General features: G+C 35.2%; 1 protein-coding gene across 1 annotated transcript in view; it reads left to right on the top strand.

Moving 5' to 3' along the window:
• SNTG2 (syntrophin gamma 2) overlaps positions 1 to 7,486 on the top strand; it is a 131,960-nt gene that overhangs the window by 81,845 nt on the left and 42,629 nt on the right. The window lies entirely within an intron of this gene.

Below are 7,486 nucleotides of genomic sequence, written 5' to 3'. Positions count from 1 at the left end.
AGTGTTGATTTAGTTTAGCCTTAAAAAGAAGCTTTTCTTACATTAAGGGCATTAAAGCACTGGTAAAAGTTGCCCAGATAGGTGATGCATGCCCTATCTGTGGAAACATTCAAGGTCAAGTTAGTGGAGCTCTGAGCCATCTGATCTATTTGAAGATGTGCCAGCTTTTTGCAGTGGGGTTGACCTCCATTACATTTAAAGCTTCCTTCCAACCCAAACTGTTCTATAATTCTGTGATTTAATTGCTCTCTTTGTCATGGCTTTTAATTATTAATTAAACCAATAAGAAAAACAGGTGGTTATGAATGTCAGGGGAAAAGGTATTGGATTTGTATATCTTTTATTGGATTAACTATCTACTGCAAGTGCTTTAGTAACTATTCAAAGTTTTTTCCTTATCAGTTTGGGCACACATAATGAGTTCAGTTGAAAAAAAAGACATACTCTCCCTCAATTTTCAAAAAATCTTGGAGACAGTCATACAACTATATACATATCACTAGATACATAATTTGATTTCCTAAATTAATTGCCTAGTCTCCACAAACTGCCTAAATAATCAGTGTGGATTAAAACCTATTCTGTTCCAGAGAACTGTTTAAGTGGGAAACTTGGTATCAGTGCTTTAAATCATCCTTTAGATGAGTCACTTTTGCTAATCTTGACTTGCCTCGGCCTACCATCTAAAGTTAGGCAGTACAAATCTATCTCACTTTTTCCATTCCGAGTATGAGAAGAAGGACAATTAGGACCTTAATTTCAGAAGTTGAAAATTTAAGGCACAACTGAGAGCTACAAACATTTGATTGTTCTCTGCCAAAAAGTGAGGAAAGTTTGTAATGAATTTGGGCAGATCAAGTAAACAAAACTAGAAAACATAAAAATATTAAAAGAGCAATTGTGATCAACTCAGACTTTATATGTCCTGTTAAAATTTGCTTTAAAAGCAATCAAAATCTGAATTCTCAGATATACATATCACAAAGGCATCATATAAAATTTGGCAATGATAACTGAAAGCAGAAGAGAACCTTTTCTGACCTAGATTAATGGAGCCTATTAGTGTCAGTTACATAATATTTGTACAGACCCAAATAGCTCTTACTAAGGCAATTGATTTAAAATTTAGAGAAAGTATAACCTTAAGAGATTGAAGGTCACTTGAAGAACTGCCTTGAAGTAAAATTTTTGATAGCTGCAAGTTTATCTTTCCTTTTGAGCATGGACATTCCTGAAGAATTAAACAGGTCCTTAGAGTTTCATTACTGTGTTGCCTGCGGTGAGTTTTCTCCATTGCTTTTAGAGTCCAACTTAATCTTTCATAAAGGGAGAAGGTTGGATGTGGATAGATTCATTCAGATCCTGGTTTTCATAGGCCATTAAAAAACTAGGATACAAGGTTATCAAGAATGTAAAAAATTACTTTGTCAAACCTGGCTTTCTTCTTTGTCTTTTATATTGCCTCTGACTTTTTTTTTTTTTTTTTTTTTTTGCAAACTGAATCTCCAGAACTTAATGAATTCTGTACACATTTAAATAAAGAAAAAGGTTAAGGACTAAGATATGGGTTCTTGGGTCTAAACCACCTTTTTTTATGGGTCTCTTTGCCAAAAGATGTCAAACAAATATGGTGTGATTCTTAGCCTGTGCAGGGCCATAATTTAGACTTTGATGATCCTTGTGGATCCCTTCCAGCTCAGAATATTCTATGACTCTCTGATTCTATGACTTTGCTTTGTGTCTATGACCCGAAGTTAGAGGTATTAGGCAAGGTAGTAGAAGTTGTAGTTATTATTGATATGTTTATATTGTTAAACATATCAATTTATATTGACAGTACCAGCTTATGAAGTTAATTGGTCTGGCTACTTCCACACTTCTAAATTCCTTTTTCCCACCAAAGTAGGGTGTTTGCATTTAAACTGCCCATTGGAAATTATTTCCACCAAAGCTAAAATCCCAGACCATCTGTGGAAATTGTTTGGCAAGTTCTAGTTATACTAGGACATGTCATGATAGTTACTCCAAGTCAAGGACTACAAGATTTTAAGAAATATTCAGGGGTTACACAAATTTGAAAGGCACTGCTGAAGCTCTGGTTCTAAGTGTCTGTGTAACCTGTGTTAATGATGCAACACACAACATCTAAGCATCATAACTTTTGATTTTGCTTGATATCCTTTTTTTATAATACTCTAGAGATTTGAAAGCACTTGATTCTTTGTTAAGTTTGGGACTAAATTTTCAAAAAATACATGCTGCTGGATTGGCTTTTAATTTTTATGAAAGTAAATTAGCCAATTCTCTCTCTGTACAGATAAAAATACTTGCAATGTTTTTTGGTTTGTTTGCTGGATAGTTTTTTATGTTTTAAAGAACATAAAAAACTTTAATCATGATTATTTCAGGGGATTTGTGTCTGTCAAGTGGCTTATGTAAACATTAGGAAAGGGCAAAGGTTATGGTTGCTAATGGAATAAAGAAGGAGAAACTGAACAATTAGATACTACTCAATTTGACTTCAATCCCTGTAAAGAAATTTGAAATAAATAAACAAAATACCTGTGTGGAGCAGAAAGCTGACAACTGACTGCCCTGAAGGGCTTTTCAATACAAATCATTACAACCAATCTAATTTTCTCTTGTGAACATGTAACATATCCTGTGGATGTGTGACAGCATGTTGCTGCAACATATCTTGATTCCAGCAAGGTTTTTGACAACTTCTGACATTAAAATATTTTAAACAAGTATTATATGGATTTGGTTGTACAGATTTTGTTGGATAATCCAATATTAGGTATAGATGTTTCACTTTCCAAACTGACATATTGACCAGAAGTGCTGAAGAGTTGACCTGGATCCAGTTCCCTTGAATACTGCCTTTATGGTGCATTAGCAAAAATAAGCCTACTAATTTTGCAGACATTAGGCTTTAAAACACCATGTTAAACATATGAATGATCTTGCCATATTGAAGAGTGAGTCTGAAAACCAGGATTGAAGCCAATTAGTACATGGCATATATGCAAGAACAATTAAGTATATGTAAAAGACTCGGAAAAACTGAAGAGGTTGTTGCTGCAAAATTCTTGATGGTTTTCTGGGGGAGGGATAAATTCTTTTAGAAAGGTTTGGTTCATCCCCCATTGTTTTACTAGAACTGAGAGATGACCCTATCTGCAGGAGCCAGTCAGATAGAGATAATATGAAAGACAGGTTCATTTTAAAGACTTACTACTATGGTTTATTATTACAGTTTATTATTATATCAGCATGCTGTAATCAAGTACAGGGTTGACCAACAGACACCCCAAAAACTTGCATTCCTCTGGTACTCCTAATATTCCTTTTCTCCACCTTTTTCCCCTTGCAAATAGGGAATTCACCCACACTGTACTGCTTCTCCATTGGCCCTTATTTTTTCTGAATTTTACATGCTCATTTGGCTATTTCAGCCTTAATCTGTGATAGCACCACAGCTTCTGCCTATCAGTCCCCTTTTTCATTATCTTTTGGCATTCTGCACCCATTATTCACTTTCTTTTAGTGAATTTCACCTTCTGGTTTACCCCCTTATTGATGTTTACCCTCTTGTTGGCTTCAGCTTCCAGCCAACTCCTCCCTTCAAATCACGAGCAATGTCCAGCAGTTTCTCACATTGTTACCTGTCAGTTTAACATCAGGCCAGGCTGGCTGCTCACCTGCATGCCAGAACAACCATGGTGGCTTTTGAGAAAGGCAGGCGTTGTGGGCTGTACCTAAGCCAGCTACTGCAGAACATGCTAAGCCTTCCTGTTGATGTAAGGCCTTGGCCGGAATACTGCCTCTGATTTTGTGCACTGTGTTTCTGAAAAGCTAGTGACCAGAGGTTTTCTATGGCCTCTGTGGACAGGTTGAGAAAAATACAGAGGTATGAAAGAAATATGCAGTAATGATAACTTTTTGCTCAGAGAATAACATGCGAAAAGCAGCAAAGAATGATGGCTACACCAGCTACATATCCTTGTTTGTCAATTTTTGCTCCATTTGTGAACTAAGTTTTTTAATTCTTCCACTTAAAGGTGAAAACCATTTGAATCTTTAGTGGATAGGGCAGTAATTATGATTACAGTGAGGCTGATTCATGCTTGACATGAGAAATAAAGTGCTAGAATAGATTATTGAGAGAAAATAGGCAGCCTCCACTATAGGAGAGGTTGTGAAAACATTAAGGAAGCATTTTTAGAAACAAAATAGGTATCAGGGCTACTGCATTTTTAAGAGGGTAGGATAATAAGTTTTCCACAAGCCTCTTTTCTACTCTATGTTGTATAATTATAAAATCATAATTTTAAATAAGAAGCTTTTCAAATATGAAGGGTTTTCTCATTGTTCCTCATAGAAGAACTGCTGCTGCAGGTGTGCCATAAACACGTTTGCCTGACTTCATCCTGCAGCATACAAGAGGCACTGCACCCACTCTTGAAAGTTTTTTCTTTCTCTTTTTTTTTTTTTCTCAATAAAGAGAAAAATGTTTCTAAAAATATAACATATAGCAATAAAATTACTTTATCCTAATGGTTATTCTGGAAAAGTTAGGCTCTTGAAGACTACAATTTTACAATTTACACCTGTAGAAAGGGAGCAGGACTAAATTCCTTTAAGCATAAAGAGACCACATAGAGATAGAATTTAGATCTTTGGTTTTTTGGCTTTATTTATGTGGGAGGGCAGCTTTTATTTCCTAATGAAATTGCCTTGATTAGCTTCAGAGACTTTTTCTGGCACCTCAGATCCTCAACTGAAAAAACTTTAACAGAAGAAGAATCACTTAAAAATACTGAGCTTTTAAACCCCTAGTCAGCTGATATGCAGTGCTGTGAGGTATAGATGCTCTGTGAGATAAACAGCTATAGTTTGAAATAGTTTCTTCTTTATTTTTCCATTTATTGTTGTAATATTGCTTCAATACAAAGCAGACATATAAGAAAAAAGAAGTTGTGAAGGATGTTTTCAATTTTTCTTTAGTTTGGTTAATTCCTGCTGCATGAATAGTGCTACTGATCTGCTATAAGAATGCATAACCATAAGGCAATTTACTGGTTGTAGCTGTCTTCAAGATAGAGTTTTGTGCTTGGCATCCTAATTTGAACAAGAAGGCTGTAATGAGTAAAGGTGAGAGACATCAAGTCCAATTTATCAGCCTCCTGTTGAAACAAGAAAACAAAGAGAAGAAACTCTTATTTGCTACCCAAAAGGACTTGTAATCTAAATTTTGCCAGGGAAGAAAATGCCTGGGAAGATGCATGAATTCAGGTACATGCCTATCTTCATAGTTCACTTCAGCATAGTGTGGATGTGTTGCTATTTGTAGTGTTCAAACTGTGCCCACCTCGGAGTTATACATTTTGTTCTTGAACTAAAGCACAAAAACCACTTGTGTAATAATTTCTAAGTTCCTCTATGCTTTGCTCTCTAGAACATTTGTTTTGAATAGTAGCCATTCAGACATAACTGAATGCGACTGGTGTACAATGGAAAACAATAACGTAATATATCAAAACTTACATCATTACAATCTTATTTTTTATTTTTATTTTACTTTTAGTTAAACTTTATGTATGTGTAAGGACTGCTTGTCCCCCCCTCCCAGTCCTTCCCCAATAGCTGTTTTCTTCAAAATATACCATCTACCACTTGTTTTGGAAAAGACCCCCCAAAATGATTTGGGATGCCTCAAGATGTACTTCTCTTTGCTTTCTTAATTTGTTGTAGTTCCAGTGTACCTCATGGTATGACACTGGTTCTTAACTTGCAGGTCAGTCTGGCATCTCTTGTAGATTCTTATCCCACTTTAATTACATAAGTGTATCTGTCTGTTCTGATGTGTCATACACAGACATCTATTTGATTTTCTTTCTTCAATTCCTTCCTGAGTGTTTTGCATCATTTACTTTTCATAAGTATTTAACTAAAATACTATATACAAAATTTACTGACTGCTTTATTAAATTTAACACATTAAATTTCCAGTAATTGCAGCATCTAGATGCTTTATTGCTGCAAGAAAACAATAAGTGCAAATAAGAACTTTCATTTATCTGCTGTGATTGGATTACATTTTGTTAGTGACTTGTTTTATCTCCTTGTAATGAGTGCCATTGCTCATTTTCTTCTTACAGGAACTTTTGGACAGCATATTAAAGCATGTTAGAAACTTAATGATATATCAATGATGTATGATGTAGTGAAAGCAGTGCTGAGAAGGGACAGTTTCTAGTATAATGCCTTGTAAGCACTCCTGAAAACTTCAAATGGCAGGTTTCCGTCAAAAAACAGAATATTTTTTATCCCAGACTTACATTCCCACCCACATACTAAGATCACATTAAAATCTTAGTAACCCAGTAAGCCACAGACAGCTTGTAATTAGGTACCAACACTTGTTTGCTTTTGTTCCATACAGTTTTTGTTGAACTGAACAATAATTCCTTCTCCATTTCTGAAATCTAAAAGACCATTAAGTAAACCAGTCAATAAGAAAGATACGTAGAAAGAAAGTAAAAACCCCTAGAATTATATTGGATATAATTCTTTTTGTCTGTGTGATTTGATATTAAGACCCTGATAAACTGAATATATAATATCATTGTAGTAGAGTAGCAACAATAATATAGTATTTTTTTTAAAGTAATGTGATGTCTGAATATCCTGCTTCAACACTTTTGCTGACTACTATAGAAACAATGTTTTGGTGAGAGTTATTCAGTTTACAGAACAGCAAATCAAGAACTGGAAGGGCTACTGTTGTTTATTTTGCTGTTTCTTAGATCTCCTTAAAATGTTAGTGCTGGAGCTCAGAAGAACAGTATGGAGAAGGATTGTCTGGCTCAACATACTGATTTATTGTTCATTTATTGATAAATTGATTGACAAAAGACATAATTTATACATTAAATACCAACATTAGAAAACAATTTGTGAGGTCTTCATAATATAAGTATGAAAATTCATCCATACTATTAGTGAGGGCTTTGACATTCCTTCCCCCTGTAAATCGTTTCCTTCTGTAAATGTAGCCTTAGTTGAAAATGAGCAAGCTGCTCAGCAATACTTGTACACTCAGATTGGTGATTGTCATGGTTTGACACTGGCACAATGCCAGTGCTCCATGAAAATATACTTCTCTGGTGTTCGCTGTGAGATGTGACTAGGAAATAAGCAAAGCAGGCCTCTACCTTAGGAAAAAAAAGTTTATTAACTAAACTACAAAAGGAAAAAAAACTACACACACACACACGCACACACACACTTGGAAAATGAAAACTCTACGAAAAGCATTTCCTCTTCTCCCCCCCCCACATTTCTAATACATCTTCTAAATTTCAAATCTCTATCTATCACTTTGTAAATACTCAATTTCAGTCTATCAAGAGGAGAGGAGTCTTTCTTGGGGCCATGGTGACCTCTTCCTTGCATGCCCAGCGCTCTTACTACTGGACAA

This window comes from Geospiza fortis, unplaced genomic scaffold (genome assembly GCF_000277835.1).
Source record: "Geospiza fortis unplaced genomic scaffold, GeoFor_1.0 scaffold139, whole genome shotgun sequence".
Taxonomy (NCBI): domain Eukaryota; kingdom Metazoa; phylum Chordata; class Aves; order Passeriformes; family Thraupidae; genus Geospiza; species Geospiza fortis.
The sequence above is the reverse complement of the archived record's forward strand: the minus strand, read 5'-3'. Positions and strand labels throughout refer to the sequence as shown.